The sequence below is a fragment of the Aegilops tauschii genome, chromosome 5, assembly GCF_002575655.3.
Source record: "Aegilops tauschii subsp. strangulata cultivar AL8/78 chromosome 5, Aet v6.0, whole genome shotgun sequence".
Lineage (NCBI taxonomy): Eukaryota > Viridiplantae > Streptophyta > Magnoliopsida > Poales > Poaceae > Aegilops > Aegilops tauschii.
This window is the reverse complement of record NC_053039.3, coordinates 75,316,141-75,343,279: the sequence shown is the minus strand read 5'-3', so window position 1 is coordinate 75,343,279 and position 27,139 is coordinate 75,316,141. Positions and strand designations below refer to the sequence as shown.

General features: G+C 47.1%; 54 non-coding genes across 54 annotated transcripts; all 54 read right to left on the bottom strand.

Annotated features, from left to right (window-relative positions):
* Positions 1–911: 911 nt before the first annotated feature.
* On the bottom strand, positions 912–1,030 carry LOC141024800 (5S ribosomal RNA). Its single transcript, XR_012186297.1, has one exon. It is a non-coding gene; the product is annotated as a 5S ribosomal RNA (ribosomal RNA).
* A 372-nt stretch (positions 1,031–1,402) lies between these two features.
* LOC141024144 (5S ribosomal RNA) lies at positions 1,403–1,521 on the bottom strand. The gene has a single exon (XR_012185741.1). It is a non-coding gene; the product is annotated as a 5S ribosomal RNA (ribosomal RNA).
* Positions 1,522–1,894: 373 nt separating this feature from the next.
* LOC141023592 (5S ribosomal RNA) lies at positions 1,895–2,013 on the bottom strand. The gene has a single exon (XR_012185192.1). It is a non-coding gene; the product is annotated as a 5S ribosomal RNA (ribosomal RNA).
* A 369-nt stretch (positions 2,014–2,382) lies between these two features.
* LOC141023970 (5S ribosomal RNA) lies at positions 2,383–2,501 on the bottom strand. Its single transcript, XR_012185568.1, has one exon. It is a non-coding gene; the product is annotated as a 5S ribosomal RNA (ribosomal RNA).
* Positions 2,502–2,871: 370 nt separating this feature from the next.
* Positions 2,872–2,990, bottom strand: LOC141024455 (5S ribosomal RNA). The gene has a single exon (XR_012186053.1). It is a non-coding gene; the product is annotated as a 5S ribosomal RNA (ribosomal RNA).
* A 374-nt stretch (positions 2,991–3,364) lies between these two features.
* Positions 3,365–3,483, bottom strand: LOC141024478 (5S ribosomal RNA). Its single transcript, XR_012186076.1, has one exon. It is a non-coding gene; the product is annotated as a 5S ribosomal RNA (ribosomal RNA).
* A 370-nt stretch (positions 3,484–3,853) lies between these two features.
* Positions 3,854–3,972, bottom strand: LOC141024137 (5S ribosomal RNA). The gene has a single exon (XR_012185734.1). It is a non-coding gene; the product is annotated as a 5S ribosomal RNA (ribosomal RNA).
* Positions 3,973–4,339: 367 nt separating this feature from the next.
* Positions 4,340–4,458, bottom strand: LOC141023969 (5S ribosomal RNA). Its single transcript, XR_012185567.1, has one exon. It is a non-coding gene; the product is annotated as a 5S ribosomal RNA (ribosomal RNA).
* A 372-nt stretch (positions 4,459–4,830) lies between these two features.
* Positions 4,831–4,949, bottom strand: LOC141024295 (5S ribosomal RNA). The gene has a single exon (XR_012185892.1). It is a non-coding gene; the product is annotated as a 5S ribosomal RNA (ribosomal RNA).
* A 376-nt stretch (positions 4,950–5,325) lies between these two features.
* LOC141024245 (5S ribosomal RNA) lies at positions 5,326–5,444 on the bottom strand. Its single transcript, XR_012185843.1, has one exon. It is a non-coding gene; the product is annotated as a 5S ribosomal RNA (ribosomal RNA).
* A 367-nt stretch (positions 5,445–5,811) lies between these two features.
* Positions 5,812–5,930, bottom strand: LOC141024466 (5S ribosomal RNA). The gene has a single exon (XR_012186064.1). It is a non-coding gene; the product is annotated as a 5S ribosomal RNA (ribosomal RNA).
* Positions 5,931–6,301: 371 nt separating this feature from the next.
* On the bottom strand, positions 6,302–6,420 carry LOC141024488 (5S ribosomal RNA). The gene has a single exon (XR_012186086.1). It is a non-coding gene; the product is annotated as a 5S ribosomal RNA (ribosomal RNA).
* Positions 6,421–6,792: 372 nt separating this feature from the next.
* Positions 6,793–6,911, bottom strand: LOC141023999 (5S ribosomal RNA). The gene has a single exon (XR_012185597.1). It is a non-coding gene; the product is annotated as a 5S ribosomal RNA (ribosomal RNA).
* Positions 6,912–7,278: 367 nt separating this feature from the next.
* On the bottom strand, positions 7,279–7,397 carry LOC141024024 (5S ribosomal RNA). Its single transcript, XR_012185622.1, has one exon. It is a non-coding gene; the product is annotated as a 5S ribosomal RNA (ribosomal RNA).
* A 375-nt stretch (positions 7,398–7,772) lies between these two features.
* LOC141024487 (5S ribosomal RNA) lies at positions 7,773–7,891 on the bottom strand. The gene has a single exon (XR_012186085.1). It is a non-coding gene; the product is annotated as a 5S ribosomal RNA (ribosomal RNA).
* A 371-nt stretch (positions 7,892–8,262) lies between these two features.
* On the bottom strand, positions 8,263–8,381 carry LOC141023998 (5S ribosomal RNA). The gene has a single exon (XR_012185596.1). It is a non-coding gene; the product is annotated as a 5S ribosomal RNA (ribosomal RNA).
* A 367-nt stretch (positions 8,382–8,748) lies between these two features.
* Positions 8,749–8,867, bottom strand: LOC141024215 (5S ribosomal RNA). Its single transcript, XR_012185813.1, has one exon. It is a non-coding gene; the product is annotated as a 5S ribosomal RNA (ribosomal RNA).
* A 373-nt stretch (positions 8,868–9,240) lies between these two features.
* Positions 9,241–9,359, bottom strand: LOC141024486 (5S ribosomal RNA). Its single transcript, XR_012186084.1, has one exon. It is a non-coding gene; the product is annotated as a 5S ribosomal RNA (ribosomal RNA).
* Positions 9,360–9,730: 371 nt separating this feature from the next.
* LOC141023997 (5S ribosomal RNA) lies at positions 9,731–9,849 on the bottom strand. Its single transcript, XR_012185595.1, has one exon. It is a non-coding gene; the product is annotated as a 5S ribosomal RNA (ribosomal RNA).
* A 367-nt stretch (positions 9,850–10,216) lies between these two features.
* LOC141023968 (5S ribosomal RNA) lies at positions 10,217–10,335 on the bottom strand. The gene has a single exon (XR_012185566.1). It is a non-coding gene; the product is annotated as a 5S ribosomal RNA (ribosomal RNA).
* A 372-nt stretch (positions 10,336–10,707) lies between these two features.
* LOC141024484 (5S ribosomal RNA) lies at positions 10,708–10,826 on the bottom strand. The gene has a single exon (XR_012186082.1). It is a non-coding gene; the product is annotated as a 5S ribosomal RNA (ribosomal RNA).
* A 372-nt stretch (positions 10,827–11,198) lies between these two features.
* LOC141023850 (5S ribosomal RNA) lies at positions 11,199–11,317 on the bottom strand. Its single transcript, XR_012185448.1, has one exon. It is a non-coding gene; the product is annotated as a 5S ribosomal RNA (ribosomal RNA).
* Positions 11,318–11,690: 373 nt separating this feature from the next.
* LOC141024243 (5S ribosomal RNA) lies at positions 11,691–11,809 on the bottom strand. The gene has a single exon (XR_012185841.1). It is a non-coding gene; the product is annotated as a 5S ribosomal RNA (ribosomal RNA).
* Positions 11,810–12,179: 370 nt separating this feature from the next.
* On the bottom strand, positions 12,180–12,298 carry LOC141024460 (5S ribosomal RNA). The gene has a single exon (XR_012186058.1). It is a non-coding gene; the product is annotated as a 5S ribosomal RNA (ribosomal RNA).
* Positions 12,299–12,668: 370 nt separating this feature from the next.
* Positions 12,669–12,787, bottom strand: LOC141024816 (5S ribosomal RNA). Its single transcript, XR_012186313.1, has one exon. It is a non-coding gene; the product is annotated as a 5S ribosomal RNA (ribosomal RNA).
* A 369-nt stretch (positions 12,788–13,156) lies between these two features.
* Positions 13,157–13,275, bottom strand: LOC141023585 (5S ribosomal RNA). The gene has a single exon (XR_012185185.1). It is a non-coding gene; the product is annotated as a 5S ribosomal RNA (ribosomal RNA).
* Positions 13,276–13,648: 373 nt separating this feature from the next.
* Positions 13,649–13,767, bottom strand: LOC141024085 (5S ribosomal RNA). Its single transcript, XR_012185683.1, has one exon. It is a non-coding gene; the product is annotated as a 5S ribosomal RNA (ribosomal RNA).
* A 370-nt stretch (positions 13,768–14,137) lies between these two features.
* On the bottom strand, positions 14,138–14,256 carry LOC141023506 (5S ribosomal RNA). Its single transcript, XR_012185105.1, has one exon. It is a non-coding gene; the product is annotated as a 5S ribosomal RNA (ribosomal RNA).
* A 372-nt stretch (positions 14,257–14,628) lies between these two features.
* On the bottom strand, positions 14,629–14,747 carry LOC141024459 (5S ribosomal RNA). The gene has a single exon (XR_012186057.1). It is a non-coding gene; the product is annotated as a 5S ribosomal RNA (ribosomal RNA).
* A 370-nt stretch (positions 14,748–15,117) lies between these two features.
* LOC141024805 (5S ribosomal RNA) lies at positions 15,118–15,236 on the bottom strand. Its single transcript, XR_012186302.1, has one exon. It is a non-coding gene; the product is annotated as a 5S ribosomal RNA (ribosomal RNA).
* A 369-nt stretch (positions 15,237–15,605) lies between these two features.
* Positions 15,606–15,724, bottom strand: LOC141023584 (5S ribosomal RNA). The gene has a single exon (XR_012185184.1). It is a non-coding gene; the product is annotated as a 5S ribosomal RNA (ribosomal RNA).
* A 372-nt stretch (positions 15,725–16,096) lies between these two features.
* Positions 16,097–16,215, bottom strand: LOC141024084 (5S ribosomal RNA). The gene has a single exon (XR_012185682.1). It is a non-coding gene; the product is annotated as a 5S ribosomal RNA (ribosomal RNA).
* A 370-nt stretch (positions 16,216–16,585) lies between these two features.
* LOC141023581 (5S ribosomal RNA) lies at positions 16,586–16,704 on the bottom strand. The gene has a single exon (XR_012185181.1). It is a non-coding gene; the product is annotated as a 5S ribosomal RNA (ribosomal RNA).
* Positions 16,705–17,082: 378 nt separating this feature from the next.
* Positions 17,083–17,201, bottom strand: LOC141023549 (5S ribosomal RNA). Its single transcript, XR_012185149.1, has one exon. It is a non-coding gene; the product is annotated as a 5S ribosomal RNA (ribosomal RNA).
* A 370-nt stretch (positions 17,202–17,571) lies between these two features.
* Positions 17,572–17,690, bottom strand: LOC141024237 (5S ribosomal RNA). The gene has a single exon (XR_012185835.1). It is a non-coding gene; the product is annotated as a 5S ribosomal RNA (ribosomal RNA).
* A 374-nt stretch (positions 17,691–18,064) lies between these two features.
* Positions 18,065–18,183, bottom strand: LOC141024312 (5S ribosomal RNA). Its single transcript, XR_012185909.1, has one exon. It is a non-coding gene; the product is annotated as a 5S ribosomal RNA (ribosomal RNA).
* A 374-nt stretch (positions 18,184–18,557) lies between these two features.
* LOC141023677 (5S ribosomal RNA) lies at positions 18,558–18,676 on the bottom strand. Its single transcript, XR_012185276.1, has one exon. It is a non-coding gene; the product is annotated as a 5S ribosomal RNA (ribosomal RNA).
* Positions 18,677–19,046: 370 nt separating this feature from the next.
* On the bottom strand, positions 19,047–19,165 carry LOC141024654 (5S ribosomal RNA). Its single transcript, XR_012186161.1, has one exon. It is a non-coding gene; the product is annotated as a 5S ribosomal RNA (ribosomal RNA).
* A 375-nt stretch (positions 19,166–19,540) lies between these two features.
* Positions 19,541–19,659, bottom strand: LOC141025175 (5S ribosomal RNA). The gene has a single exon (XR_012186673.1). It is a non-coding gene; the product is annotated as a 5S ribosomal RNA (ribosomal RNA).
* A 370-nt stretch (positions 19,660–20,029) lies between these two features.
* Positions 20,030–20,148, bottom strand: LOC141024365 (5S ribosomal RNA). Its single transcript, XR_012185962.1, has one exon. It is a non-coding gene; the product is annotated as a 5S ribosomal RNA (ribosomal RNA).
* A 372-nt stretch (positions 20,149–20,520) lies between these two features.
* On the bottom strand, positions 20,521–20,639 carry LOC141025252 (5S ribosomal RNA). Its single transcript, XR_012186750.1, has one exon. It is a non-coding gene; the product is annotated as a 5S ribosomal RNA (ribosomal RNA).
* A 370-nt stretch (positions 20,640–21,009) lies between these two features.
* LOC141024236 (5S ribosomal RNA) lies at positions 21,010–21,128 on the bottom strand. The gene has a single exon (XR_012185834.1). It is a non-coding gene; the product is annotated as a 5S ribosomal RNA (ribosomal RNA).
* A 376-nt stretch (positions 21,129–21,504) lies between these two features.
* Positions 21,505–21,623, bottom strand: LOC141025174 (5S ribosomal RNA). The gene has a single exon (XR_012186672.1). It is a non-coding gene; the product is annotated as a 5S ribosomal RNA (ribosomal RNA).
* Positions 21,624–21,993: 370 nt separating this feature from the next.
* Positions 21,994–22,112, bottom strand: LOC141024364 (5S ribosomal RNA). The gene has a single exon (XR_012185961.1). It is a non-coding gene; the product is annotated as a 5S ribosomal RNA (ribosomal RNA).
* A 373-nt stretch (positions 22,113–22,485) lies between these two features.
* Positions 22,486–22,604, bottom strand: LOC141025251 (5S ribosomal RNA). Its single transcript, XR_012186749.1, has one exon. It is a non-coding gene; the product is annotated as a 5S ribosomal RNA (ribosomal RNA).
* Positions 22,605–22,974: 370 nt separating this feature from the next.
* Positions 22,975–23,093, bottom strand: LOC141024442 (5S ribosomal RNA). The gene has a single exon (XR_012186040.1). It is a non-coding gene; the product is annotated as a 5S ribosomal RNA (ribosomal RNA).
* A 373-nt stretch (positions 23,094–23,466) lies between these two features.
* On the bottom strand, positions 23,467–23,585 carry LOC141024083 (5S ribosomal RNA). Its single transcript, XR_012185681.1, has one exon. It is a non-coding gene; the product is annotated as a 5S ribosomal RNA (ribosomal RNA).
* Positions 23,586–23,955: 370 nt separating this feature from the next.
* Positions 23,956–24,074, bottom strand: LOC141023579 (5S ribosomal RNA). The gene has a single exon (XR_012185179.1). It is a non-coding gene; the product is annotated as a 5S ribosomal RNA (ribosomal RNA).
* A 377-nt stretch (positions 24,075–24,451) lies between these two features.
* LOC141023548 (5S ribosomal RNA) lies at positions 24,452–24,570 on the bottom strand. The gene has a single exon (XR_012185148.1). It is a non-coding gene; the product is annotated as a 5S ribosomal RNA (ribosomal RNA).
* A 370-nt stretch (positions 24,571–24,940) lies between these two features.
* On the bottom strand, positions 24,941–25,059 carry LOC141024235 (5S ribosomal RNA). The gene has a single exon (XR_012185833.1). It is a non-coding gene; the product is annotated as a 5S ribosomal RNA (ribosomal RNA).
* A 374-nt stretch (positions 25,060–25,433) lies between these two features.
* On the bottom strand, positions 25,434–25,552 carry LOC141024311 (5S ribosomal RNA). Its single transcript, XR_012185908.1, has one exon. It is a non-coding gene; the product is annotated as a 5S ribosomal RNA (ribosomal RNA).
* A 375-nt stretch (positions 25,553–25,927) lies between these two features.
* Positions 25,928–26,046, bottom strand: LOC141023676 (5S ribosomal RNA). The gene has a single exon (XR_012185275.1). It is a non-coding gene; the product is annotated as a 5S ribosomal RNA (ribosomal RNA).
* A 370-nt stretch (positions 26,047–26,416) lies between these two features.
* Positions 26,417–26,535, bottom strand: LOC141024643 (5S ribosomal RNA). The gene has a single exon (XR_012186160.1). It is a non-coding gene; the product is annotated as a 5S ribosomal RNA (ribosomal RNA).
* A 373-nt stretch (positions 26,536–26,908) lies between these two features.
* On the bottom strand, positions 26,909–27,027 carry LOC141025173 (5S ribosomal RNA). Its single transcript, XR_012186671.1, has one exon. It is a non-coding gene; the product is annotated as a 5S ribosomal RNA (ribosomal RNA).
* Between the last annotated feature and the right edge of the window lie 112 nt (positions 27,028–27,139).

Sequence of the window (27,139 nt, the reverse complement as noted above, 5' to 3'; positions counted from 1 at the left end):
GTTCAGTTGTTGGATCTATTATCTTACCAATCTTTGATTTGAGTATGGGCTATCGTCAAATCAAATCAGAACCCATGGTGTTCGTAATGTTGTCTTACTCGTGGTTGATCCCTCGAGCATACACCATTATATCTTTTGGATCTGACCAATGCTATCACCGTGTTCACATGATGGTGGAAGTCCAGTGATATGGAAATTCCGATGAGTTGCTATTGAGCCCATCGGCAACATTCTTATCTTCTCCATGGCTCGTGTTGAACATTAAGTTAGTGTTGGAAACTTGTGCTAGCATTTTCTTCGTGCTATCTCATGAACGATATGTTTGGATGAAAGTAGTGACTTCCTCGAATTCATGTGCATTTGGTGCAAGTTGTCGCCGTGAGTTCTGTTTAGAGCAACTTATAGCTACTGTTTAGGACAAATCATGTAAATGGCATTTGAATTTCCACATATGGCGTTTGAATTTGAATCTTGGATTCAAACCAACTTCATTTAACATGTTGCTAGTTGCATTAGCTCAAAACACATTCATATTGCCATGTCATAGCATGCATCATATTGTGCATTGCATTGATCGTGTTTCTTCTCTGTTTGCCGGTGTTGTCCCCTCTCAGTAGACGTTGCCTAATAATGGATAATGCCCTATATACACTACTTACTCCCCCCCCCCCCCCCGTAAAACACGGAGACGTGTTTACCACGGTTTCCACCCCTCCCTCTATACCGCAGCAACACGTATTTTTTTACCCCTTTCAGAACGCGCTCCTCGCGCCACAAAGCCGCCTCTAGACGCGTGACCAATGAGCAGCGAGCTAAAACATATCGCAAATGTCAAAAATAATATAACGGGGTTAATATATATCGCGCACATGCGATATGTTTGTCACGAGGCACAAAAAATAATTAAAAATGGAATGCAACACGAGGACTTCCCAGGAGGTCACCCATACTAGTACTACTCTCGCCCAAGCACGCTTAACTTCGGAGTTCTGATGGGATCCGGTGCTTTAGTGCTGGTATGATCGCATCCCACACGTTACCCCCGCCACTTCGTCCCTTATGCTCGCCACTCCCAGGTCCACTGCAAAGATGATTGTCATTCTTACTACCATTACAACCGTTGCCTAATAATGGATGATGCCCTATATATACTACTTACTCCCCCCCTCAAACACGGAGACAAGTTTACCACGGTTTCCACCCCTCCCTCTATACCACAGCAACACGTCTTTTTTTACCCCTTTCAGAACGCGCTCCTCGCGCCACAAAGCCGCCTCTAGACGCGTGACCAATGAGCAGCGAGCTAAAACATATCGCAAATGTCAAAAATAATATAACGGGGTTAATATATAACGCGCACATGCGATATGTTTGTCACGAGGCGCAAAAAATAATTAAAAAGGGAATGCAACACGAGGACTTCCCAAGAGGTCACCCATCCTAGTACTACTCTCACCCAAGCACGCTTAACTTCGGAGTTCTGATGGGATCCGGTGCTTTAGTGCTGCTATTATCGCATCCCACATGTTACCCCCGCCTTCGTCCCTTATGCTTGCCACTCCCAGGTCCACTGCAAAGATTATTGTCATTCTTACTACCATTACAACCGTTGCCTAATAATGGATAATGCCCTATATATACTACTTACTCCCCCCCCCCTCGAACACGGAGACGAGTTTACCACGGTTTCCACCCCTCCCTCTATACCGCAGCAACACGTATTTTTCTACCCCTTTCAGAACACGCTCCTCGCGCAACAAAGCCGCCTCTAGACGCGTGACCAATGAGCAGCGAGCTAAAACATATCGCAAATGTCAAAAATAATATAGCGGGGTTAATATATATCGCGCACATGCGATATGTTTGTCACGAGCCGCAAAAAATAATTAAAAACGGAATGCAACACGAGGAGTTCCCAGGAGGTCACCCATCCTAGTACTACTCTCGCCCAAGCACGCTTAACTTCGGAGTTCTGATGGGATCCGGTGCTTTAGTGCTGCTATGATCGCATCCCACATGTTACCCCCGCCTTCGTCCCTTATGCTTGCCACTCCCAGGTCCACTGCAAAGATGAATGTCATTCTTACTACCATTACAACCGTTTCCTAATAATGGATAATGCCCTATATATACTACTTACTCCCCCCCTCAAACACGGAGACGAGTTTACCACGGTTTCCACCCTTCCCTCTATACCGCAGCAACACGTATTTTTTTACCCCTTTCAGAACGCGCTCCTCGCGCCACAAAGCCGCCTCTAGACGCGTGACCAATGAGCAGCGAGCTAAAACATATCGCAAATGTCAAAAATAATATAACGAGGTTAATATATATCGCGCACATGCGATATGTTTGTCACGAGGACAAAAAATAATTAAAAAGGGAATGCAACACGAGGACTTCCCAAGAGGTCACCCATCCTAGTACTACTCTCGCCCAAGCACGCTTAACTTCGGAGTTCTGATGGGGTCCGGTGCTTTAGTGCTGCTATGATCGCATCCCACATGTTACCCCCGCCTTCATCCCTTATGCTTTCCACTCCCAGGTCCACTGCAAAGATGATTGTCATTCTTACTACCATTACAACCGTTGCCTAATAATGGATAATGCCCTATATATACTACTTACTCCCCCCCTCAAACACGGAGACGAGTTTACCACAGTTTCCACCCCTCCCTCTATACCGCAGCAACACGTATTTTTTTACACCTTTCAGAACGCGCTCCTCGCGCCACAAAGGTGCCTCTAGACGCGTGACCAATGAGCAGCGAGCTAAAACATATCGCAAATGTCAGAAATAATATAACGGGGTTAATATATATCGCGCACATGCGATATGTTTGTCACGAGGCGCAAAAAATAATTAAAAAGGGAATGCAACACGAGGACTTCCCAGGAGGTCACCCATCCTAGTACTACTCTCACCCAAGCACGCTTAACTTCGAAGTTCTGATGCGATCCGGTGCTTTAGTGCTGGTATGATGGCAACCGACATGTTACCCCCGCCTTCGTCCCTTATGCTTGCCACTCCCAGGTCCACTGCAAAGATGATTGTCATTCTTACTACCATTACAACCGTTGCCTAATAATGGATAATGCCCTATATATACTACTTACTCCCCCCCCCCCTCAAACACGGAGACGAGTTTACCACGGTTTCCACCCTTCCCTCTATACCGCAGCAACACGTATTTTTTTACACCTTTCAGAACGCGCTCCTCGCGCCACAAAGGCGCCTCTAGACGCGTGACCAATGAGCAGCGAGCTAAAACATATCGCAAATGTCAAAAATAATATAACGGGGTTAATATATATCGCGCACATGCGATATGTTTGTCACGAGGCGCAAAAATTAATTAAAAAGGGAATGCAACACGAGGACTTCCCAGGAGGCCACCCATCCTAGTACTACTCTCACCCAAGCACGCTTAACTTCGAAGTTTTGATGGGATCCGGTGCTTTAGTGCTGGTATGATGGCATCCGACATGTTACCCCCGCCTTCGTCCCTTATGCTTGCCACTCCCAGGTCCACTGCAAAGATGATTGTCATTCTTACTACCATTACAACCGTTGCCTAATAATGGATAATGCCCTATATATACTACTTACTCCCCCCCCTCAAACACGAAGACGAGTTTACCACGGTTTCCACCCCTCCCTCTATACCGCAGCAACACGTATTTTTTACCCCTTTCAGAACGCGCTCCTCGCGCCACAAAGCCGCCTCTAGACGCGTGACCAATGAGCAGCGAGCTAAAACATATCGCAAATGTCAAAAATAATATAACGGGGTTAATATATATCGCGCACATGCGATATGTTTGTCACGAGGCGCAAAAAATAATTAAAAAGGGAATGCAACACGAGGACTTCCCAGGAGGTCACCCATCCTAGTACTACTCTCGCCCAAGCACACTTAACTTCGGAGTTCTGATGGGATCCGCTGCTTTAGTGCTGCTATGATCGCATCCCACATGTTACCCCCGTTCGTCCCTTATGCTTGCCACTCCCAGGTCCACTGCAAAGATGATTGTCATTCTTACTACCATTACAACCGTTGCCTAATAATGGATAATGCCCTATATATACTACTTACTCCCCCCCTCAAACACGGAGACGAGTTTACCACGGTTTCCACCCTTCCCTCTATACCGCAGCAACACGTATTTTTTTACCCCTTTCAGAACGCGCTCCTCGCGCCACAAAGCCGCCTCTAGACGCATGACCAATGAGCAGTGAGCTAAAACATATCGCAAATGTCAAAAATAATATAACGAGGTTAATATATATCGCGCACATGCGATATGTTTGTCACGAGGACAAAAAATAATTAAAAAGGGAATGCAACACGAGGACTTCCCAAGAGGTCACCCATCCTAGTACTACTCTCGCCCAAGCACGCTTAACTTCGGAGTTCTGATGGGGTCCGGTGCTTTAGTGCTGCTATGATCGCATCCCACATGTTACCCCCGCCTTCATCCCTTATGCTTTCCACTCCCAGGTCCACTGCAAAGATGATTGTCATTCTTACTACCATTACAACCGTTACCTAATAATGGATAATGCCCTATATATACTACTTACTCCCCCCCCCTCAAACACAGAGACGAGTTTACCACGGTTTCCACCCCTCCCTCTATACCGCAGCAACACGTATTTTTTTACACCTGTCAGAACGCGCTCCTCGCGCCACAAAGGCGCCTCTAGACGCGTGACCAATGAGCAGCGAGCTAAAACATATCGCAAATGTCAAAAATAATATAACGAGGTTAATATATATCGCGCACATGCGATATGTTTGTCACGAGGCGCAAAAATTAATTAAAAAGGGAATGCAACACGAGGACTTCCCAGGAGGCCACCCATCCTAGTACTACTCTCACCCAAGCACGCTTAACTTCGAAGTTCTGATGGGATCCGGTGCTTTAGTGCTGGTATGATGGCATCCGACATGTTACCCCCGCCTTCGTCCCTTATGCTTGCCACTCCCAGGTCCACTGCAAAGATGATTGTCATTCTTACTACCATTACAACCGTTGCCTAATAATGGATAATGCCCTATATATACTACTTACTCCCCCCCCCCCCCCTCAAACACGGAGACGAGTTTACCACGGTTTCCACCCCTCCCTCTATACCGCAGCAACACGTATTTTTTACCCCTTTCAGAACGCGCTCCTCGCGCCACAAAGCCGCCTCTAGACGCGTGACCAATGAGCAGCGAGCTAAAACATATCGCAAATGTCAAAAATAATATAACGGGGTTAATATATATCGCACACATGCGATATGTTTGTCACGAGGCGCAAAAAATAATTAAAAAGGGAATGCAACACGAGGATTTTCCAGGAGGTCACCCATCCTAGTACTACTCTCGCCCAAGCACGCTTAACTTCGGAGTTCTGATGGGATCCGATGCTTTAGTGCTGCTATGATCGCATCCCACATGTTACCCCCGTTCGTCCCTTATGCTTGCCACTCCCAGGTCCACTGCAAAGATGATTGTCATTCTTACTACCATTACAACCGTTGCCTAATAATGGATAATGCCCTATATATACTACTTACTCCCCCCCTCAAACACGGAGACGAGTTTACCACGGTTTCCACCCTTCCCTCTATACCGCAGCAACACGTATTTTTTTACCCCTTTCAGAACGCGCTCCTCGCGCCACAAAGCCGCCTCTAGACGCGTGACCAATGAGAAGTGAGCTAAAACATATCGCAAATGTCAAAAATAATATAACGAGGTTAATATATATCGCGCACATGTGATATGTTTGTCACGAGGACAAAAAATAATTAAAAAGGGAATGCAACACGAGGACTTCCCAAGAGGTCACCCATCCAAGTACTACTCTCGCCCAAGCAGGATTAACTTCGGAGTTCTGATGGGGTCCGGTGCTTTAGTGCTGCTATGATCGCATCCCACATGTTACCCCCGCCTTCATCCCTTATGCTTTCCACTCCCAGGTCCACTGCAAAGATGATTGTCATTCTTACTACCATTACAACCGTTGCCTAATAATGGATAATGCCCTATATATACTACTTACTCCCCCCCCTCAAACACGGAGACGAGTTTACCACGGTTTCCACCCCTCCCTCTATACCGCAGCAACACGTATTTTTTTACACCTTTCAGAACGCGCTCCTCGCGCCACAAAGGCGCCTCTAGACGCGTGACCAATGAGCAGCGAGCTAAAACATATCGCAAATGTCAAAAATAATATAACGAGGTTAATATATATCGCGCACATGCGATATGTTTGTCACGAGGCGCAAAAATTAATTAAAAAGGGAATGCAACACGAGGACTTCCCAGGAGGCCACCCATCCTAGTACTACTATCACCCAAGCACGCTTAACTTCGAAGTTCTGATGGGATCCGGTGCTTTAGTGCTGGTATGATGGCATCCGACATGTTACCCCCGCCTTCGTCCCTTATGCTTGCCACTCCCAGGTCCACTGCAAAGATGATTGTCATTCTTACTACCATTACAACCGTTGCCTAATAATGGATAATGCCCTATATATACTACTTACTCCCCCCCCCCTCAAACACGGAGACGAGTTTACCACGGTTTCCACCCCTCCCTCTATACCGCAGCAACACGTATTTTTTACCCCTTTCAGAACGCGCTTCTCGCGCCACAAAGCCGCCTCTAGACGCGTGACCAATGAGCAGCGAGCTGAAACATATCGCAAATGTCAAAAATAATATAACGGGGTTAATATATATCGCGCACATGCGATATGTTTGTCACGAGGCGCAAAAAATAATTAAAAAGGGAATGCAACACGAGGACTTCCCAGGAGGTCACCCATCCTAGTACTACTCTCGCCCAAGCACACTTAACTTCGGAGTTCTGATGGGATCCGATGCTTTAGTGCTGCTATGATCGCATCCCACATGTTACCCCCGTTCGTCCCTTATGCTTGCCACTCCCAGGTCCACTGCAAAGATGATTGTCATTCTTACTACCATTACAACCGTTGCCTAATAATGGATAATGCCCTATATATACTACTTACTCCCCCCCTCAAACACGGAGACGAGTTTACCACGGTTTCCACCCTTCCCTCTATACCGCAGCAACACGTATTTTTTTACCCCTTTCAGAACGCGCTCCTCGCGCCACAAAGCCGCCTCTAGACGCGTGACCAATGAGAAGTGAGCTAAAACATATCGCAAATGTCAAAAATAATATAACGAGGTTAATATATATCGCGCACATGCGATATGTTTGTCACGAGGACAAAAAATAATTAAAAAGGGAATGCAACACGAGGACTTCCCAAGAGGTCACCCATCCAAGTACTACTCTCGCCCAAGCACGCTTAACTTCGGAGTTCTGATGGGGTCCGGTGCTTTAGTGCTGCTATGATCGCATCCCACATGTTACCCCCGCCTTCATCCCTTATGCTTTCCACTCCGAGGTCCACTGCAAAGATGATTGTCATTCTTACTACCATTACAACCGTTGCCTAATAATGGATAATGCCCTATATATACTACTTACTCCCCCCCCCCCCTCAAACACGGAGACGAGTTTACCACGGTTTCCACCCCTCCCTCTATACCGCAGCAACACGTATTTTTTTACACCTTTCAGAACGCGCTCCTCGCGCCACAAAGGCGCCTCTAGACGCGTGACCAATGAGCAGCGAGCTAAAACATATCGCAAATGTCAAAAATAATATAACGAGGTTAATATATATCGCGCACATGCGATATGTTTGTCACGAGGCGCAAAAATTAACTAAAAAGGGAATGCAACACGAGGACTTCCCAGGAGGCCACCCATCCTAGTACTACTATCACCCAAGCACGCTTAACTTCGAAGTTCTGATGGGATCCGGTGCTTTAGTGCTGGTATGATGGCATCCGACATGTTACCCCCGCCTTCGTCCCTTATGCTTGCCACTCCCAGGTCCACTGCAAAGATGATTGTCATTCTTACTACCATTACAACCGTTGCCTAATAATGGATAATGCCCTATATATACTACTTACTCCCCCCCCCTCAAACACGGAGACGAGTTTACCACGGTTTCCACCCCTCCCTCTATACCGCAGCAACACGTATTTTTTACCCCTTTCAGAACGCGCTCCTCGCGCCACAAAGCCGCCTCTAGACGCGTGACCAATGAGCAGCGAACTAAAACATATCGCAAATGTCAAAAATAATATAACGGGGTTAATATATATCGCGCACATGCGATATGTTTGTCACGAGGCGCAAAAAATAATTAAAAAGGGAATGCAACACGAGGACTTCCCAGGAGGTCACCCATCCTAGTACTACTCTCGCCCAAGCACACTTAACTTCGGAGTTCTGATGGGATCCGATGCTTTAGTGCTGCTATGATCGCATCCCACATGTTACCCCCGTTCGTCCCTTGTGCTTGCCACTCCCAGGTCCACTGCAAAGATGATTGTCATTCTTACTACCATTACAACCGTTGCCTAATAATGGATAATGCCCTATATATACTACTTACTCCCCCCCTCAAACACGGAGACGAGTTTACCACGGTTTCCACCCTTCCCTCTATACCGCAGCAACACGTATTTTTTTACCCCTTTCAGAACGCGCTCCTCGCGCCACAAAGCCGCCTCTAGACGCGTGACCAATGAGAAGTGAGCTAAAACATATCGCAAATGTCAAAAATAATATAACGAGGTTAATATATATCGCGCACATGCGATATGTTTGTCACGAGGACAAAAAATAATTAAAAAGGGAATGCAACACGAGGACTTCCCAAGAGGTCACCCATCCAAGTACTACTCTCGCCCAAGCACGCTTAACTTCGGAGTTCTGATGGGGTCCAGTGCTTTAGTGCTGCTATGATCGCATCCCACATGTTACCCCCGCCTTCATCCCTTATGCTTTCCACTCCCAGGTCCACTGCAAAGATGATTGTCATTCTTACTACCATTACAACCGTTGCCTAATAATGGATAATGCCCTATATATACTACTTACTCCCCCCCCCCTCAAACACGGAGATGAGTTTACCACGGTTTCCACCCCTCCCTCTATACCGCAGCAACACGTATTTTTTTACACCTTTCAGAACGCGCTCCTCGCGCCACAAAGGCGCCTCTAGACGCGTGACCAATGAGCAGCGAGCTAAAACATATCGCAAATGTCAAAAATAATATAACGAGGTTAATATATATCGCGCACATGCGATATGTTTGTCACGAGGCGCAAAAATTAACTAAAAAGGGAATGCAACACGAGGACTTCCCAGGAGGCCACCCATCCTAGTACTACTATCACCCAAGCACGCTTAACTTCGAAGTTCTGATGGGATCCGGTGCTTTAGTGCTGGTATGATGGCATCCGACATGTTACCCCCGCCTTCGTCCCTTATGCTTGCCACTCCCAGGTCCACTGCAAAGATGATTGTCATTCTTACTACCATTACAACCGTTGCCTAATAATGGATAATGCCCTATATATACTACTTACTCCCCCCCCCTCAAACACGGAGACGAGTTTACCACGGTTTCCACCCCTCCCTCTATACCGCAGCAACACGTATTTTTTACCCCTTTCAGAACGCGCTCCTCGCGCCACAAAGCCGCCTCTAGACGCGTGACCAATGAGCAGCGAGCTAAAACATATCGCAAATGTCAAAAATAATATAACGGGGTTAATATATATCGCGCACATGCGATATGTTTGTCACGAGGCGCAAAAAATAATTAAAAAGGGAATGCAACACGAGGACTTCCCAGGAGGTCACCCATCCTAGTACTACTCTCGCCCAAGCACACTTAACTTCGGAGTTCTGATGGGATCCGATGCTTTAGTGCTGCTATGATCGCATCCCACATGTTACCCCCGTTCGTCCCTTGTGCTTGCCACTCCCAGGTCCACTGCAAAGATGATTGTCATTCTTACTACCATTACAACCGTTGCCTAATAATGGATAATGCCCTATATATACTACTTACTCCCCCCCTCAAACACGGAGACGAGTTTACCACGGTTTCCACCCTTCCCTCTATACCGCAGCAACACGTATTTTTTTACCCCTTTCAGAACGCGCTCCTCGCGCCACAAAGCCGCCTCTAGACGCGTGACCAATGAGCAGTGAGCTAAAACATATCGCAAATGTCAAAAATAATATAACGAGGTTAATATATATCGCGCACATGCGATATGTTTGTCACGAGGACAAAAAATAATTAAAAAGGGAATGCAACACGAGGACTTCCCAAGAGGTCACCCATCCTAGTACTACTCTCGCCCAAGCACGCTTAACTTCGGAGTTCTGATGGGGTCCGGTGCTTTAGTGCTGCTATGATCGCATCCCACATGTTACCCCCGCCTTCATCCCTTATGCTTTCCACTCCCAGGTCCACTGCAAAGATTATTGTCATTCTTACTACCATTACAACCGTTGCCTAATAATGGATAATGCCCTATATATACTACTTACTCCCCCCCCCTCAAACACGGAGACGAGTTTACCACGGTTTCCACCCCTCCCTCTATACCGCAGCAACACGTATTTTTTTACACCTTTCAGAACGCGCTCCTCGCGCCACAAAGGCGCCTCTAGACGCGTGACCAATGAGCAGCGAGCTAAAACATATCGCAAATGTCAAAAATAATATAACGAGGTTAATATATATCGCGCACATGCGATATGTTTGTCACGAGGCGCAAAAGATAATTAAAAAGGGAATGCAACACGAGGACTTCCCAAGAGGTCACCAATCCTAGTACTACTCTTGCCCAAGCACGCTTAACTTCGGTGTTCTGATGGGATCCGATGCTTTAGTGCTGGTATGATCGCATCCGACATGTTACCCCCGCCTTCGTCCCTCATGCTTGCCACTCCCAGGTCCGCTGCAAAGATGATTGTCATTCTTACTACCATTACAACCGTTGCCTAATAATGGATAATGCCCTATATATACTACTTACTCCCCCCCCCTCAAACACGCAGACGAGTTTACCACGGTTTCCACGCCTCCCTCTATACCGCAGCAACACGTATTTTTTTACCCCTTTCAAAACGTGCTGCTCGCGCCGCAAAGCCGCCTCTAGACGCGTGACCAATGAGCAGCGAGCTAAAACATATCGCAAATGTCAAAAATAATATAACGGGGTTAATATATATCGCGCACATGCGATATGTTTGTCACGAGGCGCAAAAAATAATTAAAAAATGAATGCAACACGAGGACTTCCCAGGAGGTCACCCATCCTAGTACAACTATCGCCCAAGCACTCTTAACTTCGGAGTTCTGATGGGATCCGGTGCTTTAGTGCTGGTATGATCGCATCCGACATGTTACCCCCGCCTTCGTCCCTTATGCTTGCCACTCCCAGGACCACTGCAAAGATGATTATCATTCTTACTACCATTACAACTGTTGCCTAATAATGGATAATGCCCTATATATACTACTTACTCCCCCCCCCCCTCAAACACGGAGACGAGTTTACCACGGTTTCCACCCCTCCCTCTATACCACAGCAACACGATTTTTTTACCCCTTTCAGAACGCGCTCCTCGCGCCACAAAGCCGCCTCTAGACGCTTGACCAATGAGCAGCGAGCTAAAACATATCGCAAATGTCAAAACTAATATAACGGGGTTAATATATATCGCGCACATCCGATATGTTTGTCACGAGGCGCAAAAAATAATTAAAAAGGGAATGCGACACGAGGACTTCCCAGGAGGTCACCCATCCAAGTACTACTCTCGCCCAAGCACGCTTAACTTCGAAGTTCTGATGGGATCCGGTGCTTTAGGGATGGTATGATCGCATCCGACATGTTACCCCCGCCTTCGTCCCTTATGCTTGCCACTCCAGGTCCACTGCAAAGATGATTTTCATTCTTACTACCATTACAACCGTTGCCTAATAATGGATAATGCCCTATATATACTACTTACTCCCCCCCCCTCAAACACGGAGACGAGTTTACCACGGTTTCCACCCCTCCCTCTATACCGCAGCAACACGTATTTTTTACCCCTTTCAGAACGCGCTCGTCGCGCCACAAAGCTGCCTCTAGACGCGTGACCAATGCGCAGCGAGCTAAAACAAATCGCAAATGTCAAAAATAATATAACGGGGTTAATATATATCGCGCACATGCGATATGTTTGTCACGAGGCGCAAAAAATAATTAAAAAGGGAATGCAACACGAGGACTTCCCAGGAGGTCACCCATCCTAGTACTACTCTCGCCCAAGCACGCTTAACTTCAAAGTTCTGATGGGATACGGTGCTTTAGGGATGGTATGATCGCATCCAACATGTTACCCCCGCCTTCGTCCCTTATGCTTGCCACTCCCAGGTCCACTGCAAAGATGATTGTCATCCTTACTACCATTACAACCGTTGCCTAATAATGGATAATGCCTTATATATACTACTTACTCCCCCCCTCAAACACGGAGACGAGTTTACCACGGTTTCCACCCCTCCCTCTATACCGCAGCAACACGTATTTTTTTACCCCTTTCAGAACGCGCTCCTCGTGCCACAAAGCCGCCTCTAGACGCGTGACCAATGAGCAGCGAGCTAAAACATATCGCAAATGTCAAAAATAATATAACGGGGTTAATATATATCGCGCACATGCGATATGTTTGTCACGAGGCGCAAAAAATAATTAAAAAGGGAATGCAACACGAGGACTTCCCAGGAGGTCACCCATCCTAGTACTACTCTCGCCCAAGCACGCTTAACTTCAGAGTTCTGATGGGATCCGGTGCTTTAGTGCTGGTATGATCGCATCCCACATGTTACCCCCGCCTTCGTCCCTTATGCTTGCCACTCCCAGGTCCACTGCAAAGATGATTGTCATTCTTACTACCATTACAACCGTTGCCTAATAATGGATAATGCCCTATATATACTACTTACTCCCCCCCCTCAAACACGGAGACGAGTTTACCACGGTTTCCACCCCTCCCTCTATACCGCAGCAACACGTATTTTTTACCCCTTTCAGAACGCGCTCCTCGCGCCACAAAGCCGCCTCTAGACGCGTGACCAATGAGCAGCAAGCTAAAACATATCGCAAATGTCAAAAATAATATAACGAGGTTAATATATATCGCGCACATGCGATATGTTTGTCACGAGGACAAAAAATAATTAAAAAGGGAATGCAACACGAGGACTTCCCAAGAGGTCACCCATCCTAGTACTACTCTCGCCCAAGCACGCTTAACTTCGGAGTTCTGATGGGATCCGGTGCTTTAGTGCTGCTATGATCGCATCCCACATGTTACCCCCGCCTTCATCCCTTATGCTTTCCACTCCCAGGTCCACTGCAAAGATGATTGTCATTCTTACTACCATTACAACCGTTGCCTAATAATGGATAATGCCCTATATATACTACTTACTCCCCCCCCCCTCAAACACGGAGACGAGTTTACCACGGTTTCCACCCCTCCCTCTATACCGCAGCAACACGTATTTTTTTACCCCTTTCAGAACGCGCTTCTTGCGCCACAAAGCCGCCTCTAGACGCGTGACCAATGAGCAGCGAGCTAAAACATATCGCAAATGTCAAAAATAATAAAACGGGGTTAATATATATCGCGCACATGCGATATGTTTGTCAAGAGGCGCAAAAAATAATTAAAAAGGGAATGCAACACGAGGACTTCCGAGGAGGTCACCCATCCTAGTACTACTCTCGCCCAGGCACGCTTAACTTCGAAGTTCTGATGGGATCCGATGCTTTAGTGCTGGTATGATCGCATCCGACATGTTATCCCCGCCTTCGTGCCTTATGCTTGCCACTCCCAGGTCCACTGCAAAGATGATTGTCATTCTTACTACCATTACAACCGTTGCCTAATAATGGATAATGCCCTATATATACTACTTACTCCCCCCCCTCAAACACGGAGACGAGTTTACCACGGTTTCCACCCCTCCCTCTATACCGCAGCAACACGTATTTTTTACCCCTTTCAGAACGCGCTCCTCGCGCCACAAAGCCGCCTCTAGACGCGTGACCAATGAGCAGCGAGCTAAAACATATCGCAAATGTCAAAAATAATATAACGGGGATAATATATATCGCGCACATGCGATATGTTTGTCACGAGCGGCAAAAAATATTTAAAAAGGGAATGCGACACGAGGACTTCCCAGTAGGTCACCCATCCTAGTAGTACTCTCGCCCAAGCACTCTTAACTTCGGAGTTCTGATGGGATCCGGTGCTTTAGTGCTGGTATGATCGCATCCGACATGTTACCCCCGCCTTCTTCCCTTATGCTTGGCACTCCCAGGTCCACTGCAAAGATGATTGTCATTCTTACTACCATTGCAACCGTTGCCTAATAATGGATAATGCCCTATATATACTATTTACTCCCCCCCCCCTCAAACACGGAGACGAGTTTACCACGGTTTCCACCCCTCCCTCTATACCGCAGCAACACGTATTTTTTACCCCTTTCAGAACGCGCTCGTCGCGCCACAAAGCTGCCTCTAGACGCGTGACCAATGCGCAGCGAGCTAAAACAAATCGCAAATGTCAAAAATAATATAACGGGGTTAATATATATCGCGCACATGCGATATGTTTGTCACGAGGCGCAAAAAATAATTAAAAAGGGAATGCAACACGAGGACTTCCCAGGAGGTCACCCATCCTAGTACTACTCTCGCCCAAGCACGCTTAACTTCAAAGTTCTGATGGGATACGGTGCTTTAGGGATGGTATGATCGCATCCAACATGTTACCCCCGCCTTCGTCCCTTATGCTTGCCACTCCCAGGTCCACTGCAAAGATGATTGTCATCCTTACTACCATTACAACCGTTGCCTAATAATGGATAATGCCTTATATATACTACTTACTCCCCCCCTCAAACACGGAGACGAGTTTACCACGGTTTCCACCCCTCCCTCTATACCGCAGCAACACGTATTTTTTTACCCCTTTCAGAACGCGCTCCTCGTGCCACAAAGCCGCCTCTAGACGCGTGACCAATGAGCAGCGAGCTAAAACATATCGCAAATGTCAAAAATAATATAACGGGGTTAATATATATCGCGCACATGCGATATGTTTGTCACGAGGCGCAAAAAATAATTAAAAAGGGAATGCAACACGAGGACTTCCCAGGAGGTCACCCATCCTAGTACTACTCTCGCCCAAGCACGCTTAACTTCAGAGTTCTGATGGGATCCGGTGCTTTAGTGCTGGTATGATCGCATCCCACATGTTACCCCCGCCTTCGTCCCTTATGCTTGCCACTCCCAGGTCCACTGCAAAGATGATTGTCATTCTTACTACCATTACAACCGTTGCCTAATAATGGATAATGCCCTATATATACTACTTACTCCCCCCCCTCAAACACGGAGACGAGTTTACCACGGTTTCCACCCCTCCCTCTATACCGCAGCAACACGTATTTTTTACCCCTTTCAGAACGCGCTCCTCGCGCCACAAAGCCGCCTCTAGACGCGTGACCAATGAGCAGCAAGCTAAAACATATCGCAAATGTCAAAAATAATATAACGAGGTTAATATATATCGCGCACATGCGATATGTTTGTCACGAGGACAAAAAATAATTAAAAAGGGAATGCAACACGAGGACTTCCCAAGAGGTCACCCATCCTAGTACTACTCTCGCCCAAGCACGCTTAACTTCGGAGTTCTGATGGGATCCGGTGCTTTAGTGCTGCTATGATCGCATCCCACATGTTACCCCCGCCTTCATCCCTTATGCTTTCCACTCCCAGGTCCACTGCAAAGATGATTGTCATTCTTACTACCATTACAACCGTTGCCTAATAATGGATAATGCCCTATATATACTACTTACTCCCCCCCCCTCAAACACGGAGACGAGTTTACCACGGTTTCCACCCCTCCCTCTATACCGCAGCAACACGTATTTTTTTACCCCTTTCAGAACGCGCTTCTTGCGCCACAAAGCCGCCTCTAGACGCGTGACCAATGAGCAGCGAGCTAAAACATATCGCAAATGTCAAAAATAATAAAACGGGGTTAATATATATCGCGCACATGCGATATGTTTGTCAAGAGGCGCAAAAAATAATTAAAAAGGGAATGCAACACGAGGACTTCCGAGGAGGTCACCCATCCTAGTACTACTCTCGCCCAGGCACGCTTAACTTCGAAGTTCTGATGGGATCCGATGCTTTAGTGCTGGTATGATCGCATCCGACATGTTATCCCCGCCTTCGTGCCTTATGCTTGCCACTCCTAGGTCCACTGCAAAGATGATTGTCATTCTTACTACCATTACAACCGTTGCCTAATAATGGATAATGCCCTATATATACTACTTACTCCCCCCCTCAAACACGGAGACGAGTTTACCACGGTTTCCACCCCTCCCTCTATACCGCAGCAACACGTATTTTTTTACCCCTTTCAGAACGCGCTCCTCGCGCAACAAAGCCGCCTCTAGACGCGTGACCAATGAGCAGCGAGCTAAAACATATCGCAAATGTCAAAAATAATATAACGGGGATAATATATATCGCGCACATGCGATATGTTTGTCACGAGCGGCAAAAAATATTTAAAAAGGGAATGCAACACGAGGACTTCCCAGTAGGTCACCCATCCTAGTAGTACTCTCGCCCAAGCACTCTTAACTTCGGAGTTCTGATGGGATCCGGTGCTTTAGTGCTGGTATGATCGCATCCGACATGTTACCCCCGCCTTCTTCCCTTATGCTTGGCACTCCCAGGTCCACTGCAAAGATGATTGTCATTCTTACTACCATTGCAACCGTTGCCTAATAATGGATAATGCCCTATATATACTATTTACTCCCCCCCCACCCCGCTCAAACACGGAGACGAGTTTACCACGGTTTCCACCCCTCCCTCTATACCGCAGCAACAAGTATTTTTTTACCCCTTTCAGAACGCGCTCCTCACGCCACAAAACCGCCTCTAGACGCGTGACCAATGAGTAGCGAGCTAAAACATATCGCAAATGTTAAAAATAATATAACGGGATTAATATATATCGCGCACATGCGATATGTTTGTCATGAGGCACAAAAAATAATTAAAAATGGAATGCAACACGAGGACTTCCCACGAGGTCACCCATCCTAGTACTACTCTCGCCCAAGCACGCTTAACTTCGGAGTTTTGATGGGATCCGGTGCTTTAGTGCTGGTATGATCGCATCCGACATGTTACCCCCGCCTTCGTCCCTTATGTTTGCCACTCCCAGGTCCACTGCAAAGATGATTGTCATTCTTACTACCATTACAACCGTTGCCTAATAATGAATAATGCCCTATATATACTACTTACTCCCCCCCTCAAACACGGAGACGAGTTTACCACGGTTTCCACCCCTCCCTCTATACCGCAGCAACACGTATTTTTTTACCCCTTTCAGAACGCGCTCCTCGCGCCACAAAGCCGCCTCTAGACGCGTGACCAATGAGCAGCGAGCTAAAACATATCGCAAATGTCAAAAACAATATAACGGGTTTAATATATATCGCGCACATGCGATATGTTTGTCACGAGGCGCAAAAAATAATTAAAAAGGGAATGCAACACGAGGACTTCCCACGAGGTCACCCATCCTAGTACTACTCTCACCCAAGCACGCTTAACTTCGGAGTTCTGTTGGGATCCGGTGCTTTAGTGCTGCTATGATCGCATCCCACATGTTACCCCCGCCTTCGTCCCTTATGCTTGCCACTCCCAGGTCCACTGCAAAGATGATTGTCATTCTTACTACCATTACAACCGTTGCCTAATAATGGATAATGCCCTATATATACTACTTAATCCACCCCCCCCCTCAAACACGGAGACGAGTTTACCACGGTTTCCACCCCTCCCTCTATACCGCAGCAACACGTATTTTTTTACCCCTTTCAGAACGTGCTCCTCGCGCCACAAAGCCGCCTCTAGACGCGTGACCAATGAGCAGCGAGCTAAAACATATCGCAAATGTCAAAAATAATATAACGGGGTTAATATATATCGCGCACATGTGATATGTTTGTCACGAGGACAAAAAATAATTAAAAAGGGAATGCAACACGAGGACTTCCCAGGAGGTCACCCATCCTAGTACTACTCTCGCCCAAGCACGCTTAACTTCGAAGTTCTGATGGGATCCGGTCATTTAGTCCTGGTATGATCGCATCCGACATGTTACCCCCGCCTTCGTCCCTTATGCTTGCCACTCCCACGTCCACTGCAAAGATGATTGTCATTCTTACTACCATTACAACCGTTGCCTAATAATGGATAATGCCCTATATATACTACTTACTCCCCCCCCCCCTCAAACACGGAGACGAGTTTACCACGGTTTCCACCCCTCCCTCTATACCGCAGCAACAAGTATTTTTTTACCCCTTTCAGAACGCGCTCCTCACGCCACAAAACCGCCTCTAGACGCGTGACCAATGAGCAGCGAGCTAAAACATATCGCAAATGTCAAAAATAATATAACGGGGTTAATATATATCGCGCACATGCGATATGTTTGTCACGAGCCGCAAAAAATAATTAAAAAGGGAATGCAACACGAGGACTTCCCAGGAGGTCACCCATCCTAGTACTACTCTCGCCCAAGCACGCTTAACTACGGAGTTTTGATGGGATCCGGTGCTTTAGTGCTGGTATGATCGCATCCGACATGTTACCCCCGCCTTCGTCCCTTATGCTTGCCACTCCCAGGTCCACTGCAAAGATGATTGTCATTCTTACTACCATTACAACCGTTGCCTAATAATGGATAATGCCCTATATATACTACTTACTCCCCCCCTCAAACACGGAGACGAGTTTACCACGGTTTCCACCCCTCCCTCTATACCGCAGCAACACGTATTTTTTTACCCCTTTCAGAACGCGCTCCTCGCGCCACAAAGCCGCCTCTAGGCGCGTGACCAATGAGCAGCGAGCTAAAACATATCGCAAATGTCAAAAATAATATAACGGGGTTAATATATATCGCGCACATGCGATATGTTTGTCACGAGGCGCAAAAAATAATTAAAAAGGGAATGCAACACGAGGACTTCCCAGGAGGTCACCCATCCTAGTACTACTCTCGCCCAAGCACGCTTAACTACGGAGTTCTGATGGGATCCGGTGCTTTAGTGCTGGTATGATCGCATCCGACATGTTACCCCCGCCTTCGTCCCTTATGCTTGCCACTCCCAGGTCCACTGCAAAGATGATTGTCATTCTTACTACCATTACAACCGTTGCCTAATAATGGATAATGCCCTATATATTCTACTTACTCCCCCCCCCCCCTCAAACACGGAGACGAGTTTACCACGGTTTCCACCCCTCCCTCTATACCGCAGCAACACGTATTTTTTTACCCCTTTCAGAACGCGCTCCTCGCGCCACAAATCCGCCTCTAGACGCGTGACCAATGAGCAGCGAGCTAAAACATATCGCAAATGTCAAAAATAATATAACGGGGTTAATATATATCGCGCACATGCGATATGTTTGGCACGAGGCGCAAAAAATAATTAGAAAGGGAATGCAACACGAGGATTTTCCAGGAGGTCACCCATCCTAGTACTACTCTCGCCCAAGCACGCTTAACTTCGGAGTTCTGATGGGATCCGGTGCTTTAGTGCTGGTATGATCGCATCCGACATGGTACCCCCGCCTTCGTCCCTTATACTTGCCACTCCCAGGTCCACTGCAAAGATGATTGTCATTCTTACTACCATTACAACCGTTGCCCAATAATGGATAATGCCCTATATATACTATTTACTCCCCCCCTCAAACACGGAGACGAGTTTACCACGGTTTCCACCCCTCCCTCGACACCGCAGCAACACGTATTTTTTTACCCCTTTCAGAACGCGCTCCTCGCGCCACAAAGCCGCCTCTAGACGCGTGACCAATGAGCAGCGAGCTAAAACATATCGCAAATGTCAAAAATAATATAACGGGGTTAATATATATCGCGCACATGCGATATGTTTGTCACGAGGCGCAAAAAATAATTAAAAAGGGAATGCAACACGAGGACTTCCCAGGAGGTCACCTATCCTAGTACTACTCTCGCCCAAGCACGCTTAACTTCGGAGTTCTTATGGGATCCGGTGCTTTAGGGATGGTATGATCGCATCCGATATGTTACCCCCGCCTTCGTCCCTTAGGCTTGCCACTCCCAGGTCCACTGCAAAGATGATTGTCATTCTTACTACCATTACAACCGTTGCCTAATAATGGATAATGCCCTATATATACTAGTTACTCCCCCCCCCTCAAACACGGAGACGAGTTTACCACGGTTTCCACCCCTCCCTCTATACCGCAGCAACAAGTATTTTTTTACCCCTTTCAGAACGCGCTCCTCACGCCACAAAACCGCCTCTAGACGCGTGACCAATGAGTAGCGAGCTAAAACATATCGCAAATGTTAAAAATAATATAACGGGATTAATATATATCGCGCACATGCGATATGTTTGTCACGAGGCACAAAAAATAATTAAAAATGGAATGCAACACGAGGACTTCCCAGGAGGTCACCCATCCTAGTACTACTCTCGCCCAAGCACGCTTAACTTCGGAGTTTTGATGGGATCCGGTGCTTTAGTGCTGGTATGATCGCATCCGACATGTGACCCCCGCCTTCGTCCCTTATGTTTGCCACTCCCAGGTCCACTGCAAAGATGATTGTCATTCTTACTACCATTACAACCGTTGCCTAATAATGAATAATGCCCTATATATACTACTTACTCCCCCCCTCAAACACGGAGACGAGTTTACCACGGTTTCCACCCCTCCCTCTATACCGCAGCAACACGTATTTTTTTACCCCTTTCAGAACGCGCTCCTCGCGCCACAAAGCCGCCTCTAGACGCGTGACCAATGAGCAGCGAGCTAAAACATATCGCAAATGTCAAAAACAATATAACGGGTTTAATATATATCGCGCACATGCGATATGTTTGTCACGAGGCGCAAAAAATAATTAAAAAGGGAATGCAACACGAGGACTTCCCACGAGGTCACCCATCCTAGTACTACTCTCACCCAAGCACGCTTAACTTCGGAGTTCTGTTGGGATCCGGTGCTTTAGTGCTGCTATGATCGCATCCCACATGTTACCCCCGCCTTCGTCCCTTATGCTTGCCACTCCCAGGTCCACTGCAAAGATGATTGTCATTCTTACTACCATTACAACCGTTGCCTAATAATGGATAATGCCCTATATATACTACTTAATCCACCCCCCCCCCTCAAACACGGAGACGAGTTTACCACGGTTTCCACCCCTCCCTCTATACCGCAGCAACACGTATTTTTTTACCCCTTTCAGAACGTGCTCCTCGCGCCACAAAGCCGCCTCTAGACGCGTGACCAATGAGCAGCGAGCTAAAACATATCGCAAATGTCAAAAATAATATAACGGGGTTAATATATATCGCGCACATGCGATATGTTTGGCACGAGGCGCAAAAAATAATTAGAAAGGGAATGCAACACGAGGATTTTCCAGGAGGTCACCCATCCTAGTACTACTCTCGCCCAAGCACGCTTAACTTCGGAGTTCTGATGGGATCCGGTGCTTTAGTGCTGGTATGATCGCATCCGACATGTTACCCCCGCCTTCGTCCCTTATACTTGCCACTCCCAGGTCCACTACAAAGATGATTGTCATTCTTACTACCATTACAACCGTTGCCCAATAATGGATAATGCCCTATATATACTATTTACTCCCCCCCTCAAACACGGAGACGAGTTTACCACGGTTTCCACCCCTCCCTCGACACCGCAGCAACACGTATTTTTTTACCCCTTTCAGAACGCGCTCCTCGCGCCACAAAGCCGCCTCTAGACGCGTGACCAATGAGCAGCGAGCTAAAACATATCGCAAATGTCAAAAATAATATAACGGGGTTAATATATATCGCGCACATGCGATATGTTTGTCACGAGGCGCAAAAAATAATTAAAAAGGGAATGCAACACGAGGACTTCCCAGGAGGTCACCTATCCTAGTACTACTCTCGCCCAAGCACGCTTAACTTCGGAGTTCTTATGGGATCCGGTGCTTTAGGGATGGTATGATCGCATCCGATATGTTACCCCCGCCTTCGTCCCTTAGGCTTGCCACTCCCAGGTCCACTGCAAAGATGATTGTCATTCTTACTAACATTACAACCGTTGCCTAATAATGGATAATGCCCTATATATACTAGTTACTCCCCCCCCCCTCAAACACGGAGACGAGTTTACCACGGTTTCCACCCCTCCCTCTATACCGCAGCAACAAGTATTTTTTTACCCCTTTCAGAACGCGCTCCTCACGCCACAAAACCGCCTCTAGACGCGTGACCAATGAGTAGCGAGCTAAAACATATCGCAAATGTTAAAAATAATATAACGGGATTAATATATATCGCGCACATGCGATATGTTTGTCACGAGGCACAAAAAATAATTAAAAATGGAATGCAACACGAGGACTTCCCAGGAGGTCACCCATCCTAGTACTACTCTCGCCCAAGCACGCTTAACTTCGGAGTTTTGATGGGATCCGGTGCTTTAGTGCTGGTATGATCGCATCCGACATGTGACCCCCGCCTTCGTCCCTTATGTTTGCCACTCCCAGGTCCACTGCAAAGATGATTGTCATTCTTACTACCATTACAACCGTTGCCTAATAATGAATAATGCCCTATATATACTACTTACTCCCCCCCTCAAACACGGAGACGAGTTTACCACGGTTTCCACCCCTCCCTCTATACCGCAGCAACACGTATTTTTTTACCCCTTTCAGAACGCGCTCCTCGCGCCACAAAGCCGCCTCTAGACGCGTGACCAATGAGCAGCGAGCTAAAACATATCGCAAATGTCAAAAACAATATAACGGGTTTAATATATATCGCGCACATGCGATATGTTTGTCACGAGGCGCAAAAAATAATTAAAAAGGGAATGCAACACGAGGACTTCCCACGAGGTCACCCATCCTAGTACTACTCTCACCCAAGCAAGCTTAACTTCGGAGTTCTGTTGGGATCCGGTGCTTTAGTGCTGCTATGATCGCATCCCACATGTTACCCCCGCCTTCGTCCCTTATGCTTGCCACTCCCAGGTCCACTGCAAAGATGATTGTCATTCTTACTACCATTACAACCGTTGCCTAATAATGGATAATGCCCTATATATACTACTTACTCCCCCCCCCCTCAAACACGGAGACGAGTTTACCACGGTTTCCACCCCTCCCTCTATACCGCAGCAACACGTATTTTTTTACCCCTTTCAGAACGCGCTTCTTGCGCCACAAAGCCGCCTCTAGACGCGTGACCAATGAGCAGCGAGCTAAAACATATCGCAAATGTCAAAAATAATAAAACGGGGTTAATATATATCGCGCACATGCGATATGTTTGTCAAGAGGCGCAAAAAATAATTAAAAAGGGAATGCAACACGAGGACTTCCGAGGAGGTCACCCATCCTAGTACTACTCTCGCCCAGGCACGCTTAACTTCGAAGTTCTGATGGGATCCGATGCTTTAGTGCTGGTATGATCGCATCCGACATGTTATCCCCGCCTTCGTGCCTTATGCTTGCCACTCCCAGGTCCACTGCAAAGATGATTGTCATTCTTACTACCATTACAACCGTTGCCTAATAATGGATAATGCCCTATATATACTACTTACTCCCCCCCTCAAACACGGAGACGAGTTTACCACGGTTTCCACCCCTCCCTCTATACCGCAGCAACACGTATTTTTTTACCCCTTTCAGAACGCGCTCCTCGCGCAACAAAGCCGCCTCTAGACGCGTGACCAATGAGCAGCGAGCTAAAACATATCGCAAATGTCAAAAATAATATAACGGGGATAATATATATCGCGCACATGCGATATGTTTGTCACGAGCGGCAAAAAATATTTAAAAAGGGAATGCAACACGAGGACTTCCCAGTAGGTCACCCATCCTAGTAGTACTCTCGCCCAAGCACTCTTAACTTCGGAGTTCTGATGGGATCCGGTGCTTTAGTGCTGGTATGATCGCATCCGACATGTTACCCCCCGCCTTCTTCCCTTATGCTTGGCACTCCCAGGTCCACTGCAAAGATGATTGTCATTCTTACTACCATTGCAACCGTTGCCTAATAATGGATAATGCCCTATATATACTATTTACTCCCCCCCCCCCGCTCAAACACGGAGACGAGTTTACCACGGTTTCCACCCCTCCCTCTATACCGCAGCAACAAGTATTTTTTTACCCCTTTCAGAACGCGCTCCTCACGCCACAAAACCGCCTCTAGACGCGTGACCAATGAGTAGCGAGCTAAAACATATCGCAAATGTTAAAAATAATATAACGGGATTAATATATATCGCGCACATGCGATATGTTTGTCATGAGGCACAAAAAATAATTAAAAATGGAATGCAACACGAGGACTTCCCACGAGGTCACCCATCCTAGTACTACTCTCGCCCAAGCACGCTTAACTTCGGAGTTTTGATGGGATCCGGTGCTTTAGTGCTGGTATGATCGCATCCGACATGTTACCCCCGCCTTCGTCCCTTATGTTTGCCACTCCCAGGTCCACTGCAAAGATGATTGCCATTCTTACTACCATTACAACCGTTGCCTAATAATGAATAATGCCCTATATATACTACTTACTCCCCCCCTCAAACACGGAGACGAGTTTACCACGGTTTCCACCCCTCCCTCTATACCGCAGCAACACGTATTTTTTTACCCCTTTCAGAACGCGCTCCTCGCGCCACAAAGCCGCCTCTAGACGCGTGACCAATGAGCAGCGAGCTAAAACATATCGCAAATGTCAAAAACAATATAACGGGTTTAATATATATCGCGCACATGCGATATGTTTGTCACGAGGCGCAAAAAATAATTAAAAAGGGAATGCAACACGAGGACTTCCCACGAGGTCACCCATCCTAGTACTACTCTCACCCAAGCACGCTTAACTTCGGAGTTCTGTTGGGATCCGGTGCTTTAGTGCTGCTATGATCGCATCCCACATGTTACCCCCGCCTTCGTCCCTTATGCTTGCCACTCCCAGGTCCACTGCAAAGATGATTGTCATTCTTACTACCATTACAACCGTTGCCTAATAATGGATAATGCCCTATATATACTACTTAATCCACCCCCCCCCTCAAACACGGAGACGAGTTTACCACGGTTTCCACCCCTCCCTCTATACCGCAGCAACACGTATTTTTTTACCCCTTTCAGAACGTGCTCCTCGCGCCACAAAGCCGCCTCTAGACGCGTGACCAATGAGCAGCGAGCTAAAACATATCGCAAATGTCAAAAATAATATAACGGGGTTAATATATATCGCGCACATGTGATATGTTTGTCACGAGGACAAAAAATAATTAAAAAGGGAATGCAACACGAGGACTTCCCAGGAGGTCACCCATCCTAGTACTACTCTCGCCCAAGCACGCTTAACTTCGAAGTTCTGATGGGATCCGGTCATTTAGTCCTGGTATGATCGCATCCGACATGTTACCCCCTGCCTTCGTCCCTTATGCTTGCCACTCCCACGTCCACTGCAAAGATGATTGTCATTCTTACTACCATTACAACCGTTGCCTAATAATGGATAATGCCCTATATATACTACTTACTCCCCCCCCCCCTCAAACACGGAGACGAGTTTACCACGGTTTCCACCCCTCCCTCTATACCGCAGCAACAAGTATTTTTTTACCCCTTTCAGAACGCGCTCCTCACGCCACAAAACCGCCTCTAGACGCGTGACCAATGAGCAGCGAGCTAAAACATATCGCAAATGTCAAAAATAATATAACGGGGTTAATATATATCGCGCACATGCGATATGTTTGTCACGAGCCGCAAAAAATAATTAAAAAGGGAATGCAACACGAGGACTTCCCAGGAGGTCACCCATCCTAGTACTACTCTCGCCCAAGCACGCTTAACTACGGAGTTTTGATGGGATCCGGTGCTTTAGTGCTGGTATGATCGCATCCGACATGTTACCCCCGCCTTCGTCCCTTATGCTTGCCACTCCCAGGTCCACTGCAAAGATGATTGTCATTCTTACTACCATTACAACCGTTGCCTAATAATGGATAATGCCCTATATATACTACTTACTCCCCCCCTCAAACACGGAGACGAGTTTACCACGGTTTCCACCCCTCCCTCTATACCGCAGCAACACGTATTTTTTTACCCCTTTCAGAACGCGCTCCTCGCGCCACAAAGCCGCTTCTAGGCGCGTGACCAATGAGCAGCGAGCTAAAACATATCGCAAATGTCAAAAATAATATAACGGGGTTAATATATATCGCGCACATGCGATATGTTTGTCACGAGGCGCAAAAAATAATTAAAAAGGGAATGCAACACGAGGACTTCCCAGGAGGTCACCCATCCTAGTACTACTCTCGCCCAAGCACGCTTAACTACGGAGTTCTGATGGGATCCGGTGCTTTAGTGCTGGTATGATCGCATCCGACATGTTACCCCCGCCTTCGTCCCTTATGCTTGCCACTCCCAGGTCCACTGCAAAGATGATTGTCATTCTTACTACCATTACAACCGTTGCCTAATAATGGATAATGCCCTATATATTCTACTTACTCCCCCCCCCCTCAAACACGGAGACGAGTTTACCACGGTTTCCACCCCTCCCTCTATACCGCAGCAACACGTATTTTTTTACCCCTTTCAGAACGCGCTCCTCGCGCCACAAATCCGCCTCTAGACGCGTGACCAATGAGCAGCGAGCTAAAACATATCGCAAATGTCAAAAATAATATAACGGGGTTAATATATATCGCGCACATGCGATATGTTTGGCACGAGGCGCAAAAAATAATTAGAAAGGGAATGCAACACGAGGATTTTCCAGGAGGTCACCCATCCTAGTACTACTCTCGCCCAAGCACGCTTAACTTCGGAGTTCTGATGGGATCCGGTGCTTTAGTGCTGGTATGATCGCATCCGACATGTTACCCCCGCCTTCGTCCCTTATACTTGCCACTCCCAGGTCCACTGCAAAGATGATTGTCATTCTTACTACCATTACAACCGTTGCCCAATAATGGATAATGCCCT